This window comes from Cyprinus carpio, chromosome A6 (genome assembly GCF_018340385.1).
Source record: "Cyprinus carpio isolate SPL01 chromosome A6, ASM1834038v1, whole genome shotgun sequence".
NCBI lineage: Eukaryota > Metazoa > Chordata > Actinopteri > Cypriniformes > Cyprinidae > Cyprinus > Cyprinus carpio.
The window spans coordinates 33189834-33206817 of NC_056577.1; the positions used below are offsets into that span (position 1 = coordinate 33189834).

Consider the following 16984-nt stretch of genomic DNA (forward strand, 5'->3'; position numbering starts at 1 on the left):
CCAGCATGGATACACCTGCCAAAAAGGCCTTGGAGGCCGCCATACCCCGTGTGGAGTGAGCCTTGGCTCCCAACAGCGGGGGACGACCAGAGGACTCATAGGTGGCATTGATAGCCTCGACTATCCAACGACTAATAGACTGCTTAGAAGCAGGAGAACCACCTCTTGGGGGGACCATAGCATACAAGCAATTGGTCTGTTTTTCTCCACAGGGCAGCTCTGTGGACGTATGCGTCCAGTGCTCGAACTGGACACATACAGTTTAGCTTCTCTTGGCCGGGCTCCCGAAAGGGAGGAGGACAGAAAGCCTGCAGCACTACAGGTTGTGGTGTGACAGAGGGGACCTTAGGAACATATCCCGCTCGAGGGTATATGAACGCTTTGGTCATGCCAGGTGCAAAGTCCAGATATGTAGGGGCCACTGAGAGGGCCTGCAAATCTCCTACTCTCCTCAGAGAGGTAATGGCCAACAGAAAGGCAGTTTTAAGTGTCAGATGTCTGTCTGAAATATCTTGAATAGGCTCAAATGGAGGTCTGCACAAGGCCTCTAGCACCACAACCAAGTCCCACGGGGGAATACGGGACCTTACTGGAGGTCTCAGCCTCAGCGCACCGCGGAGGAAACGTGTAACTAATGGGTGTCTTCCCAAAGACTGACCATCGAGAAGGGCGTGGTAGGCCGCAATGGCCGCCACGTAGACCTTCAACGTGGAGTGGGTCAACCCTGCAGAGAACCTGGCCTGTAGGAACTCCAGAACTGTACCGACTGGGCAGTTTACTGGGTCTAGCTGGCGGTTTCTGCACCATGAGGTGAAGAGTTTCCACCTCAGGGCGTACAGTTTCCTCATTGAGGGAGCTCTGGATTGGAGGAGGGTCTCAACAACCTCAGTTGAGAGACCGGATGCTATGAACTGCGCCCCCTCAGGGGCCACACCCACAGCTTCCACAGCTCCGGGCGAGGGTGAATTATCGTGCCCTGCGCCTGTGAGAGTAGGTCTGTCCTGATCGGTATCTCCCAAGGAGAGCCGTCGAGGAGCGAGACCAGATCTGCGAACCATACTCGGCCCGGCCAGAACGGGGCTACTAACAATAGACGGACCCCGTCCCGGCGTACTCTCGCCAGAACTCCCGGGAGCAGAGCAATAGGGGGAAATGCGTACAGACGAAGCCTCGGCCAGGTCTGTACCATAGCGTCCAGTCCCAGGGGAGCTGGATGAACTAGAGAGAACCAAAGGGGACATTGTGCTGTCTCCTGAGTTGCAAAGAGGTCTACTTGAGCTCTGCCAAAAATTCTCCATATCTGCTCCACCACCTCGGGGTGAAGCTTCCATTCCCTGGGCCTCGGCCCCTGCCTCGACAGTATGTCTGCTCCCACATTCAGTTTCCCAGGAATATATACTGCTCTGAGTGAGAGGAGTTTGCCCTGGGACCACACAAGGATCTGGTGCGCCAGCTTGTACAAGGGGCGCGAACGCAGACCTCCCTGGTGGTTGATGTAAGAGACCACCGATGTGTTGTCGGTGCGCACCAACACATGGTGATCCCTTAGGTCTGGGAGGAAGTGCTTCAGTGCACGATAAAACTGCTAGCATTTCTAGACAATTGATATGCCATGTCAGATGGCGACCGCTCCACAGACCGCGGGCAGGGTTGCCACTCATGACCGCACCCCAACCAGTGAGGGAAGCATCCGTCGCTAGTGTTACACGGCGACCAGGAGCTCCCAGCACTGGGCCCTGATTCAAGAACCAAGGTTTCTTCCACATGTCTAAGGCACGGAGGCAGCGCCGCGTGACCTTGATAGTTCGAAGTGGATTGCCCCTCGGGGAAAATCCCTTGGTCTTGAGCCACCACTGTAGGGGTCTCATGTACAGCAGGCCAAAAGGTATCACGTTGGACGCAGCTGCCATCAGACCCAACAATTTTTGAAATTGTTTGACAGTGAGTGACTGGCTTTCTTTGACTCTCTCGACTGAGATGAGGATCGACTCGATACGAGCAGGGGACAATCGTGCCTGCATCGTGGTCGAATCCCATACTACGCCTAGATAGGTGGTTCTCTGAACTGGAGAAAGTACACTCTTCTTGGCGTTCAGTCTCAAACCCAGCTCCCCCATATGTGCGAGAACGACATCTCGATGCCGAGCCGCAGCCTGCTCTGACTGAGCTAAAATCAACCAATCGTCGATGTAGTTGAGAATGCGGATGCCCTGCATGCGCAGGGGGACCAGAGCCGCATCTACACATTTCGTCAACGTGCGGGGTGAGAGAGTGCGAGGCCAAAGGGAAGTACTCGATATTGGTAAGCTTCGCCCCCGAAAGCAAACCTCAGAAACTTCCTTTGTTGTGGAAGGATGGATATGTGGAAGTATGCATCTTTGAGATCTATTGTGACAAACCAGTCCTCGGACCTGATCTGCGCTACAACATGCTTGATCGTGAGCATCTTGAACTTCAGTCTCATAACTGATCGATTTAAGACCCGCAGGTCTATGATCGGACGCAACCCCCCATCCTTCTTTGGAACTATGAAATACCGGCTGTAAAATCCGGATTCCCTGTCTTGAGGAGGGACCACCTCGATGGCCTCCTTCTCTAATAGGGCTTTCACTTCTTGTTCCATAACCAGACCCTGCTCGGGGCCGACTATCGTCGGAGTAACCCCGTTGAACATCGGCGGTGCAGAGCCGAACTGAATACGGTAACCTTTCTCTACCGTGTGCAGGACCCATTGAGATACATTTGGCAGTAGTTTCCACGCTGGCAAATAATCTACTAAGGGAATCAGTCTCTCGAGACTGACCTCTGGTGTAAGAGGCCCCCGCAGGGCTACGCGCACGGGCGGAAGATACTGAGAATGATGCTCGCTGGGGACCGCTGCGCCCTGGAACACTGGCAGGGTTGGCAGACCGGCCCCCAGAGGGCGCTGAGGCGAGACGGGCACCGTGTAATGCGGTGTGCACCGCTCTACCCCAGCAGAGGCTGCCCTCTGACGCCCTGGCTCTCTGGCGTCAGGGCTTCTTGGCCGAGGCCTTCTTAGCACCAATGACTGCCCTCAAATCTTGTTTGGGCCTCGAAGACCTCGGCCGAGAGCGTCGCTGAGGCTCCCGTTCCCTTTGCGGGGGAGCACGAGAGGCGACGCTCTGCTTTTGAGCCTCTCGGTATGAAGAGCTAGGGTGCGGCTGGGGCATCTCCCGCCCAGATGCCCCGAGGGAGCGACGAGGGAGGAATTTATGGAACGCCGCCGCCTGTTTGCGAGCCTCCTGAAACCTGTCGACGACAGTGTTGACTGCGTCGCCGAACAGGCCAGAAGGCTGGATCGGGGCGTCCATAAGGCAGACCCTGTCCCGCTCTTTCATTTCTGACAGGGTCAGCCACAAATGCCTCTCCGCAGCCACCATAGCTGCCATGGACCGCCCAATCGCTCGGGCGGTCTCCTTGGTGGCGCGGAGGGAGAGATCAGCGGTCCTTCTGAGCTCAGTGATGTCATCGGACTTGATCTCCTCTCCCTCATCAAGCTCCTTCAGCAGGTCAGCTTGGTACGCCTGTAACACCGCCATGGTGTGCAGACACGCACCAGCCTGACCTGCTGCCGCATACCCTTTGCCCACCAAAGCCGAAGTTGTTCTGAGCGGCTTGGAGGGCAATGCCGGGGCCTTCAGAGACGATGCCGTACCGGGGGACAGATAGCTCGCGAGCGTCTGTTCCACCCGGGGCATCGCTCTGTAGCCGCGCTCTGCAATCCCCACTACATTGCCGTAGTAATCTGAAGAGGGGATATACAGGCGGGCTGAGAATGGCCTCTTCCACGATCTAGCGATCTCTTCATGTAGATCGGGAAAAAAAAGGAAGGCCCCGGGCAAGGAGGTGGCTGACTCGCCCGCAGAAAGCGTTCGTCGAGCTTGCTTTTCTGCGGTTCGGTTGTTTTCTCGGCGGGCCAGTCAAGACTCAACTTGGCCACCGCACGAGTCACCACCTCCAAGAGCTCCTCATACCTAGGCGAGTGGGGTGGCGAATCCCTATCGACAGACTCCACATCGACCTCCTCGGAGGAAGAGAGGCGGAGTGTCGATCCCTCTCCCTGGGTGGAAGGAACCGCAGAGCGTGCTTCCGACTCCAGAGATTGGGCGCCGGATCTGGCAGAAGTGGAAGGAGATAGGGACTCGCCCGTCTCCATTCCCTCTGTCAGATCCACTTGCGAACCCCACGAGTGCAGCTGCCGTTCTGCCTCGGCAGAAGCGGGGCCAGCACCGCGGGGAACGCTGGCGAAGGCTCCCTCCTCAAAGAGAGCCCTCCGGGAACGAAGCAGCCGCACCGACATCCTCTCACAATGCGGACAGTCGGCCCCCTCGAGAGCCGACTCGGCATGCTTCGAACCCAGGCAGACCACGCACAGACTGTGTGTATCCCCGCTCGTAATGTAGCGCGGGCAGGGGGAGGGACACACAGTCTGAAACGCGATCCGGATTCGCCTTTGGAATGTTTAGATTTCGCCTTGCACTTGGACATTGCTTGGAGCTCTACTGGACAGACAACAGTAAATAAGACTCACAAGACAAAATGACATGCACACACAGAGCGCTTGCTGAAGACGCGAAGCTGATGCCAGCTGCGCGGCATGTGCTTTTATAGCTTCCTGGTCGCTTACGTCACCCCGCCCGTGACGTCACGCTCTTCCATTGGACTGATTTCACACGATATTCAGAGTCGCTCACGCTAGACGCGTTCCCCAAAGCGCTCGACGCAGCTCGAGTTCCTGAAGAGGAACTTAAATTACACTTTCAGTTTTGGTCATACAGATAAGAGCAATACATCAATCGAATCTGTAAATGGTCTACTATTATACACTGCATTCTTTTACTCACTGTTTCTTGCATTAAATGGCAGAGTTGTGTCTACCGTTGAGTGCAGGTGAGGACGCGTTTGAGCTGCACTCGGTGCATCTCGAGCTGGAGGCCAAGGGGAAGCAGATCCGAAGCAGGCCCAGTCGAGGGAGCGGAGAGCCGCGCTGGAAACATCCCAGGCTGATGCTCACAAGTCCGGGGTAAGTATACACTCCTACCACCTCTACTCTACGTACTCTACACAACGTGTGTTTCTCTGCAAAGTGTGTTCCCTCCGCTGCCTCCGGTCTTTGAGATCTCCACACGGAACCATTTCACTCCTCTCCATGAGACGGAACACGACGCTGTGATCTTTGGAGACTCCAATGTCTGGCACGTCCATTCTACCCTTGCTAAAGGAAAAGTGCACACTCACTGTGCACAGAAACTGCTCTTTGTTTTTCTTTTTCGCGCTGATGGCCTGCATCCCAGCAGAGTCTGAGCAGAACTCCTGACTTAATGAACTCTTTTGGAGTCAAGCAAAACATAACCAGACCCACTCATCGTTTTAATTTTACACTAGATTTAATTATATTGCATGGAATTGATCTTAATGATATAGATATACTGTATGTATCTGAAAACGCTTGTTTGAAAACGCTCAAGTTGTACTTGGCAAACCAGCTCTGAACAATCAGCATAAAGTTGGATGACTTGAACGGAGAAGAGAATTTATTACAAAGCTTTGCCATTTTTGCACACTGTGTTTCAGTGAAAAAGAGTGCATCATGACCATCAAATATTCAGTTTAAACAGGCGCTAGCTGCACTATGTCAGGCTATTTAAATTAAGCCATTCTCATTCTTTGCAGCATAAACATGCATCCATTTTATTTTAGATCTGTTTCACACCGCACACGAAAGCAGCCCGTATTTATTACAGTGCATGAAATAAAAGGAACAAGTTTTGTACTGCACACATTAGCAACATTATGCTGCAGAGCATAATGCATGCAGAGGTTTGGCACATAGCTGTTTTTTTTTTTTTTTTTTATTCAGCAGTAAATCTATTTATCAACAGAAGGTTTTGCAATAGGCTTTTATGAACAAAGTGTTCAATTAGTGTTTCACAAACATGTCTAATGGATTTGATGCACAAATGAAAATGATTAAATGGATAGCTTACCCAAAAATGAAAATTCTGTCATCATTTACTCACCCTCACGTCGTTCCAAACATGTATGAGTTTCTACTGTGAAAAAAAAGAGGAAAAAAAAATAAACCTGCTTTTCTACTTTACTAATACTTCTAAAGCATTAATCATGTGAACATTTCAACTCAACATTATTAAACTCAAAAGTTTTATAGACCAGACCAGCTGTATATTTATCAACTAACATAAACACTTTAGATTATGGAACACTCTTCCCATTTTACTATTAGCTAGTTGCTTATTAGCATGCGTATTACTAGCAAACTGGCTATTTATTTGTACTTATAAAGCACATATTAATGCCTTACTCTGCATGACCATATTTTACATCCAACAAATACCTCACTTGCTATCAATAAGATGAAAATAAATCTGAGGGAAAACACTTAATATCGAATATGTGTTCCAATCTAAAGTATTACCACAAAGGTTAATAAATAGTGTAATAAATGTATTGCTCATTGTTAAGGTTTATTAATACATGCATTAACATTAACAAATGGGACCTTTCTGTACAGTAAAGTGTTACCCAATATCTTATGTATCAAACAGTCATAGAGGTTTGAAACAAGTGTGAATAAATGATGGCAGAATTTGACATTAGTCAATGCTGATCAAGTTTGTAATAGATCTCAATAGTCCAAATCATTTTCTTTTTGTGTGTGCATTTTTTGGTTGTGTTCAGTTACTTGATTGCAAGAATCAGACGCTAAAAAAAAACACAGACAGTTTGTGCAGTATGCACAATAGCAAATTCCCAGAGTGAATTTAAAGTTGCAGTTGGCATCCAAACTTTGACGGTTGCTTCTTTAAGATAAATGTTTTTGATTCGCTGCAATTCTGCCAAAACCCAGTAGCCTTCAGTTTAACCGAGATTCACATCATGGACATTAAATTTAATAGCGTTCAAACCAGCAGCTCCTCAGATATCTGACAATTGCAGATAGAAACATCTCCATTCTGGTTAGCTCTAAACCTCCACAGACTGTTACTAAAGCTTTCTGAACAGCACCAAAACTAAATCCAGTTTACAACATCTGCGATTGTCAGATCATTAAAATAATTGTTCCCTTTTCAGCTGTTTCCCTACTGTTTTCGATCAATTTTCCCCCAAACCAAATGATCTGTTCATCTTAAAAGCTTTTTTTCCTTTCTCTTTAAATTATGCGTTCACTTAGAACACATAACGCTAATGACAATAATTAACCAAAGATGGAGTCTGAATAATTACAGGCAGGGAAGGGACTGCTCATCCGCCAGTTCTTGCATTCAGCTTCCATTTAAGGCTGATCAAGCTGTATTGTGTTTTAATTCCAGCACGTCTCGCCAGCATATGGGAGGACATCTCCAGGGGTCAAGCTTGATAGGTGTTGGGGCACCCCGTGAAAGTTGTTTGCTTGTTCGCGTTTTGTGTTTTTTTTTAGTGTAAACTCTATATCGTCACACGATTTTGATTGATGACCTTCAAAGAGCCAGGAGACACGCAGGGTGATGTCACTTCCCCCCCGCTGTGCCACGAGGGCAGAGCGAGGCTGGGCGAGAGGTGTGCGGTGACCCAGGTGGGTTTAATCTCCCCCTCACAGAGATTCAATAAGTCCTCATTACCGAGCCTCGGGTCTGGATTCATTTGAGAACGTCACAGTTAACAATGTTATACAGTGGCCAGATGAAGAGGTAATGTAGCCTCTGCCATTCTCAGAATAATTCATCATCTGAAATCTTACACTGGTGCTGACGTGTGCTCTCTTTTCCACAAGCAGCTCATCCCATCGTAAATTTGTGTAACTTCAGCCACAGTCTCATGCTGTGTGGTTATGGATGTTGGACCTGTGTCCTTGTCAGGCAGGAGTTTAGCTCTCCTCGTACTGAAATTTGCTTATGATGGTCAAGGGCAGGGAGGGAAATTACCACCCGCCAGCAGCAGTGATGGCAAATTGTATCGGATTGGCCTTTGACAAGACTGTAATTTAGCTGAAGGGTTATTTATTATAATATTAGTTAGAATTTGAAAAACAGACAAAAAAAAAAAAAAGCTTACAAGATGCATCTGATTGGCTGTTCATTTGAATATTAGGATTGGTTGTTCATTTTAACTCTTCCCACACATACACTGCCTTTTTTATTTTATTTTTTATATAAATGAATATTTTTATTCTCCATTAAATTGGTCAAAAATGACAGTAAAGACATTTACGTTGTAAGAAAAGATTTAATAAATATTTCCACAAAAATATGAAGCAGTACTACTGTTAATATTGTTAATAATGAGAAATATTTCTTGAGCAGCTAATCAGGATATTAGAATGATTTCTGAAGGATCATGTGACACTAAAGACTGAAGTAATGATGCTGAAAATTCTGCTTTGAATCATAGGAATAAATTACATTTTAAAATATTAAATAGAAAAAAGTTATTTTTATTTGCAATAATATTTTACAATATTACTGTTTTACTGTACTTTTGATCAAATAATCAATAAAATGTCACAGACCACATACACCTACTCATAAACCCTAAAAAACAACAGTGAACAAAGATGTATGAACAAAAACAAATCTGACCAGGAACTAATCAAGACCAGGAACCAGCAAAGTGAACCGGTTTCTTGACAGCTGTCAGGATTTATTTAACATAAACAGCTAGTTGAATTATATATTGCAAAAGGAAAAAGGAATAACGACAGGTAAATAACTGAGCGCTTTGTACATTTCAGCATTTATCAGCCACTGTGGCTGGGAGGCAAGAAAGTCATTTTCCCCATCCTGGTCATGGCGGATGTGGCGAAAGAGAGGAAGCAACAGACCAGCATTAATGGAATCTTCCTTTGCTTCCATCTCCTTTTCCTCTTGCTCTCCTTCAAGATCTCAATCTTATCAAAAGACAATAAAACCTGGGAAAATGGAGGAGGCAGGGTTTCTCTAGCTGGGATTTTATGGAGTTTACAGTAATGCGCAGAGGGTGAAATTATTCCAAGCCAAGTTTAATTATTTCCTTCTATCAATACAGCCGGCCTACGTAACTTCCTTGTTTATCTGATTACTGAAATATTAAATTCTGTTGAGCCCGAGCAAATTGACTTTGGTGCCAAGGTCTTGACAAGACACAGACACGGAGCGTCATGCATCAGTGACAGCGTAACTGCATTACATACGTGCTGCTTCCCTTGGCACTGAGCTCAGAGAAGCCTGTTCATCGTAAAGAGAAACAGATGAGCCAGAAGATGCACAGGTACATCCTCACTATTAGCCTTTAATTGTGGTCATCTTGTGGGATGATTTTTGGACAGAAGCCCTGGGTCTAGCTCTTCTGAATAAAGAGGACAGTTAAAGCATCACAGGACTGAACTATTCACCTGCAAGAACAGGTGTTTCACGCCCCACTTCCAGTCCTGATTAAGACCCGCCATGCATGTGGTCATCTCGTAAAAGAAGCGATTATTGGAGATCCTTACGAAAAACAACAGGTAATTAATCATAAAAGGCCTTGGCGCATCTGTTCTTACTCTTTCTGGTTTTCTCTCTCATTCGCTTTCCGTTCCGTTTGTTTTAGATTACAGGTCAGGCGGGGAAAGCACCGAGGATTTAGCGTGCCGTCTTCCTCCTGTAACACAGAGAGCCTACAATCGGCCTCTGTCATCCCAAATAATTACACAGGAAAGGAGGGTAACAGGAGACTGTGTTGGCATAGAATGAGACAAAATGACGCCAAATTGGCTCGGCATGCTTCTTCCCCAACCGCTTTGACGTGCATTATCAGTTGTAGGTGTTGATTTCACCTCATCATCAGAGATGAAATGCTCTCAGTTGGAGATTGGGATTACAACATCATGTTACCTTAAATACAAAGGTTGTTTGGCAGAACAAGTAAGAAAGTCTCCCAATTACCTGACAGATATCACTGAAATGTGTTCTGTAAGTTATCATACGTTTCTCCATAACAGTTCTAGATAGCAAAAATCATCTAACCACAGCATTGTTTTTTGCATAGTTACTGTAAAAAGTTGGATAGTTCATCGCAAAAAAATAAATTCTGACATCATTTCCTCAGCTTCATGTCACCCCAAACCCATAGAACTTATATTCATCTTCGAAACACAAATTATGATATTTTTAATGAAAAATTAGAAATTTCTGTCCCTTCTTTGAAAGTCCATTCACCTATAACTTCAGAAAGTACATAAAAAATTAAAAAGAAATCGGTAACACTTAAATGTGCTGTATGTAGGATTGACTCCGAGTGGTTGAACTATATATTGCAGTCCAAATTCAAAATATTGGAGAAGGTTTTTTTCACCCGGCCCCTCCTCCTCAGACTTGACAACACAAACGAAAAATAATGAAATATGTTGTGTTTTCCGCCAACTGGCAACCTGGGGTCCCGAAATACAATTGGGCAAACTTGCAGTAGGTGGGTTTCACAAACCATAACAAAGACTGGTATTCCAGCCCTGAACGTACATTTTCAAAGGACAATAACTGACTGTAGCATTGTTTTTCAGATAAACATGTATGTTAACTTAGCACGTTTCTTATATAACTGCAAACAAATTGTGGTATTTTTATGCTTTAGTATAGTCAAAATCTTACATACAGCACCTTTAAGTATAGGGATCAGTTCTCATTATTAACTAGTTGCTTATAGCGAGAATTGGATCTTAAAATAAAGTGTGACCAAGAAATGAATATGAATCAAGTGATTTAATAAACATTATGGGTCTTATGGGTTGATTGATGGAGTAACTGATGACAGAATTTTGGGCTAAACTGTTCTTTTAAATAAAATGATAGCAAGATGCACAAAATAATAAAGTAATTTCATTAGTTTAAACTGTAGGCTGTTTACAGTTGACAGGCAATGTGGTATATGAACAGTTTAATATGAAATGTGCAGTCACAGATGTGAGTTGAAGAAAAACTAATTTCCAACAGTAACAAAAATACTCATTTGTATACAGTACATGGATACATAAAAGTGATTACGACTGCTAAGTATTTTAATAAGTATTTTTTATCCCCCCCAAAACAGGGATCCCGACAGAAAGATATGAAACTGTGTATGAGAAAATGTAGATTGAGGGCCAGCTGCCCAGCCAGATGCCGGTGGGAGTCGTGCCGGCATTCCCAGCCCTGAGCTCTGCGTAGAAACAGTCCAATCCCACAGACACGTGTGCTTAAATCATGCAAACATCTTTTGGATCTGTGAACCAAAACACAAGCCCGCAATGAGCCTGGTGAGATGAAACAAGCTCTCGTGGAATGTCATACGAGGCCTGATTTGCTGTTGCAATTAAGTTTTATCATTCTGAAAATTCACGTTTTACAAGATGAATTGACTTTTGCAGCATAAAAATCTTGAAAATCCTCATAAAAGGAGATACAATGAGATGACCAGAGGGGCTTTTGGGAAGCACTTCACAGGGAGATGAGAAGAGAGGGGGAGAGGCATGCTGAGAGACAGACTGAGAGAGAGATGGAGAGATAGCAAGACAGAGGAAGAGCAGAACACAAGGGATCTTCTGAGGAAGAGAGAGAGAAACAGAGAAAAGGATTAGGCCGATAGGAGCTTGGCATGACCGTGTGTCTGACGACGGCTGTCTATGCATATCTCCCTGTCTGCATCAAAGACACAGAAACACAACACATACACATTCTGCCTCCAGCTACAAGCACCGCTGCAGCCCAATTAAAGCAGCGTCGAGCAATCAGTGGACTACCTCCTCTTTTCATGGTTGGGGGATTGGGGCTTTGCCCGCTGCTTGGAAAATGGCCCAAGAAAACTTATTATGCTTCTTCCCATTGGAGAAAAAAAACTGACTGTGATTTAATAAACAATTTACTCAGGAGACATAACTCTGCCAAAGTAAAACCGCTGGACAGGATATCATTATCAGGAGAGCTGAATTTCATATTAAAATCCTTGTCAATTTCTGACAGAAGGCAAATAAGCTCCATATCAAACTGTGTTTCACAGCAGTCCGTTCTCAAATAAAAACACCAAGATAGTGGTGAGAAATCCTATACTGTACGTTGGTGCTTGTGAACTTATAGAATAAAGAAGATTCTGGCAATTTATTTGAATGGCAGTTTTTTGAAGATGAAGATGGCTCATCATTTTTCTTGAGTAACTTATGCTACTGAATTGTCCACTAACCTAATTTATGGTAGTATTATCATAGATTATGATTATAAATTTATTTATTTGTTGTTTTTCTTTACAATGAAGTTGTCTATCTTTGGTAGATTGTGTTTTACACACAAAAGAGTGATGACCAGGTCAACACATTGAGGTATAGAAATTCTACACTGACTTAAAAAAAAAAAAAAAAAAAAAACACCTGCACTGGTATTGTATCGGTATAGGCCGATACTCAAAATATCTGTTACTGGATCAGGATCAGTTCTAAAGTGTTACCGAAATGTCACTGATGAAAGTCAGTGGATTCCAATGTTGTTTGTACTCCAGTGCTATATATATATATATTTATATATATATATATATATATATATATATATATATATATATATATATATATATATATATATATATATATATATATATATATATAATTTTTTTTTTCTTTTCATGATGCACTAAAGGAAGAAATGTTAGTTTGGAATGACATGAAGGTATGATGAAAAACTTTTATTTTATTTGAACTAAGGATTGTTCAAATAATTAAAGGTGAGAAGATAACAGTAAAGCTTTAGTATAGGGACCTATTCCTTAAAATAAAGTGTGACTAAATAACATGCACAATTACAAAAAAACAGAGATGATGTTTAGTCGACTCTAACAGAGGTGTTATTAGCTAACAGATAAGCAGTTTGCGCTAATGGTTGCAACAGCACTCTTTGCTGCATTGCTGTGAATGTAATATGTATTTTTCAATAAAGAACAGAGTATAAAACCAACCTTCCATACCATATGAATACTCAAGTATTTATAGTTAGTGCTAAGGTAGGAAATTTTGGCATGTAACTAGTCCATCATAGTTGGTTATTGCTGGTTGCCACCCATCGATGTGCTAACATTTCTGTTAGCAGAAACTGACTCCTGCATTCTTTTGAAACTTTGCATTACAGACATTTCAAATAGTCAAGTCAAGTCACCTTTATTTATATAGCGCTTTAAGCAAAAAAGATTGTGTCAAAGCAACTGAACAAAATAGACACACGTGCCATTCTGTGATGCAACTTTTGAAATTAAACAAAATCCAAAGTACAAAAATGAAGCAAGCAAGCATCCATTAATTTTGCCATTTTCTGCATAGTTGTTACCTAATAACAGGTAAACAGCTACCACTCTGATGATGCAAATTTACTGTGGTTTGGAACCGAAAAGTCACAGTATTGGAAACAAATCAGCGGGGGCAGGGGAGGGGTAATGATAATGATAATTATAATGATGATAATAATACAATCGAATTTGGATTCTGACCAGATAATCAAACCAGGTGTGAAAGCACCCTAGTGTGCTTTTGTACAGTTATTGTTATAAACTCTCACTCTGCCTCCCTATGCTAGAATTTTAAGTGTGATGCACAGCCCAAAAAAGATAAAACATAATTAAAGATGAATTTGACCATGATACTATTGTTATTGTGAATCGCCCTAATTTATGCAGCTCAGTAAGGAGCCATGTGCTATTAACATTTTTTTTTTTTCCTGGCAGGCAATAAATTAGGTGACAAAACAATAATTATAATAAACTAAAAACGTATGTAGAAAGAGGGACAAGAGTAATATCTAAAAGCCAGAACATCATTGGCTTATTTGGACTTATTTGACCTGCTGGGCCAGTAAACAGCCACTCAGATTTTCATGGGAAAGCACCAGTAATTCAACCAGACATACATCCTAACATTATAACTTAGTTGTAATATTGTTAAATCCCAAGGTCTTTGATTTCTAAAGATAGCAGCTTTTGTTTTCATAATCATTATATGTGACTGGATGCGTTCACTGGTAATTTAAACATTATTTCGGGCCCACAACACAAGAGGAATTAAACAAAGACAAAACAGAAGTCAGAAAATACCTGCTGGCCTAAAACTGGCTTTCCATCTGCCTACCTCTTGGACTCAATGCTTGTACAGCCTGTGAGTTCCTGCTCTGAGAATCTCCCAGCTACGCTTCATTGGGGATAACCAAGCAAAAGTAATTCTGGCCTACTTTCCCTGCCTGGAGCTCAATGCTGTCAACACTAAAGCAGCAAAAAAGAGAGTGAAGGGGGAAAAAGAGAAAGAAAAAAAATGACATGGAGGAAGAAAGAATTTCAATTTGCATGATTGCATGAGGATCTAAGGGAAGGACTGAATTGGGGGAATGGGAGGGGGGGTAATCCGAATAGCATGGACTGACCACATAATTAGTTCTGTGGGTTGGAAAGTAAGGACCTTCCATCAAAATATTTGGAATAATTTGCTTAATCTTCATTTAGCATGAGGCTAATACCTGGGCTCGCGCCATGAACATCTGGCCCTTTGACTGTGTCATGCGAAAGGTGCCAAGGCTACTTTGGAGATTTTGGTGTTTTAATGGAAACCAGTGACAGCGTGGGGTCCTGCCAAACCTCTGGGACATGTAGAAGCTGCCGTTCTTCTTAAAATAAGCGCATTAGTTAATGCCGCTTCCTGCGCAATCAGGTTTCCTGTGGTCTGTGCCAAAACCAGACTTACGCCATGGAATACTTGCATGCCGTACGCTCATACTGACAGGATGAAAAATGATATCTGGACTATGTCAATAAATTCTCAGATTATATATGAACAGTTAGGAAGATTTGCCTCTTTGCTCAATGGCCTATGAGGTCTTATGGTTTGAATTATTTCTGTTAGGCTGAACTACGAGCATGAACTTCTGCACTTGTTTCATACAAGTTCTGCACAACGTGAAACTTCATTAGTATTATTAGACTGCATGTTTTTTATACTATAGGGAAACAAAATAACAGAATAAGCATTTGTATATAACCGCTTCAGCTCGACAATTCTGAGCATGTGCTATCCACCAGGCCAAGGATCTGACTTTAAAGAACCCATGAAATGGCTTGACAAGTACCATTTTCTTCCCTGTATTAAACATTAAACATTAAAATACTAACATTAAAAACGATGGCCAGATTTTAAACAAAAAAAAAAAAAAAAAAAAAAAAAAAAAAAAAAATGGTTGGGTACCTTAGGGCAAAACATGTTATCTACTAACACGTGTTACGTGCTCAAATATTGTTTTAAAATAAATATATATATAAATTGATAAACCTCGCATTTAAATAATTTTTAAAGGAAATTATGTCAAAATGATAAATCATAGGCATTTTATCTCCATAAACAAATCTACAAAGTTGGTCCAATTTTTGCAATTATCTAAACAAAAAAGGCAGACAAGGTGAATGAAAACATAAATCTAATGTCTGCCAGTAGGTGGTGCTTATGGAACAGCAGAAATAGAGTTGTTTCCCCAGCAACCTCTGTAAACAAAGCAGCACTGTTTATAAACACTACATTATTACATATTACACAGAGGGAATATGAAAAGCAAATGTCATCTAAACTTTCCTGAAGGTAGTCAGCTCCTCCTTATGCATTCATAGAGTTCTTTCACCATACATTATTCCATATAATTTCTCTCAGCACTCTGTCTTCCGTCATGTTTTTATACAAAACAAAGTAAAAATGGACAAAAAGTGCACATGCAGGGCAAAAAAGTCAAACTAAAGCAAAAATCAAACATAATGTCCATGGAGCAGTTACATCAGTGTGCGGACATTACGTTTGTTTTTTTGCTTACATACAAAACGAAACCTAGGCTGCATGTTGCGCCTGCATAAGTCTGTTACGAACTTAGCTTAATGCTGATCAATATTTACCATCAGTTTTTCAAATCATGATAATCATATATGGCTTTAATGATATTTATAATATGAAACAATAATACTAACTGTGAGGAATTTTTATTATGGTTTATCACCAAACCAGTAACCGATTCATCCTCAAATCCAATTCACTCAAAAATCTCAGAGGCCAGGCTTGAATGGGAAGGATGCTTCTGACTGCCACAAACCAAGATTTGCTTCTTGCTTTTGCAATTCAGAGCCAGATAACATTCTCATTCTAGAGAACATTTGATTGGATTGGACTTTTAAGAGTACACTGGCATGTAAATGACCTCAAAACTAATAGATTTGGACTTTAAGCCACAAGACTTCAAGTGTGCTTCCATGGAGCCTCGAAGTTCTTTTTTGGAAGCTGATCCAGCATAAGAAAAAAAAACCTATGATTCATGTTAGATGTAATAAAAGTCTTGCCCTCTCCCTGCTATATGAACGATGAGAGACTGAATCATTGGGTCCACTGAGATCATTCGGAGATGTCAGGTTATGATCATTAAGATGTGACATGGAGGGGTGCCTTGGTGAACTGAACCCCTTTGGCCAGTTTCTTCATTAAGGGACAGATATGGATTGAGCTAGGCAAAGAGGACAGCCAGACATCCCTCGGGTCAGACCCAGCTGCCAAACATAAAAGGTGTGTCTCCACACATGGGTCGTTTGTCTCAGGCATCTCTCTGGACGCCTCATTGGAGAGAGCAAGGACCTTCATCTCTCACCATCACAGGACCTTACCGCAAGGCCCCGTGACAGATGACCCATAATTCATTTCAATTTCACATTAATGGCCTTGACTTGTCCGTGGTATAGCAATGTGTGGGTCTAAACGATAGTGACTTTGAGAACAGTGGTAGGCGTCCATTTTTGTATGAAGGTGGTCACTGGTTAGACTGATAAGCTTTGTACTTCTTATCTCACAGTGATGTGGAGAAGCTATCCCAGAATGCATTACGACGTTCAGTACATTTATTAATTTAGCAGATGCTTTAATCCAAAGTGACTTTCAAATGAGGAGTACAAAAGCAATTAATTTTGAAGTAGGCAATAACAGCAGAAATGA

The 16984-nt window shown here is 43.0% G+C and overlaps 1 pseudogene; it reads right to left on the reverse strand.

The window, feature by feature from the left end:
* Nucleotides 1-916: 916 nt before the first annotated feature.
* Nucleotides 917-1919, reverse strand: LOC122145384 (annotated as a pseudogene).
* Between the last annotated feature and the right edge of the window lie 15065 nt (nucleotides 1920-16984).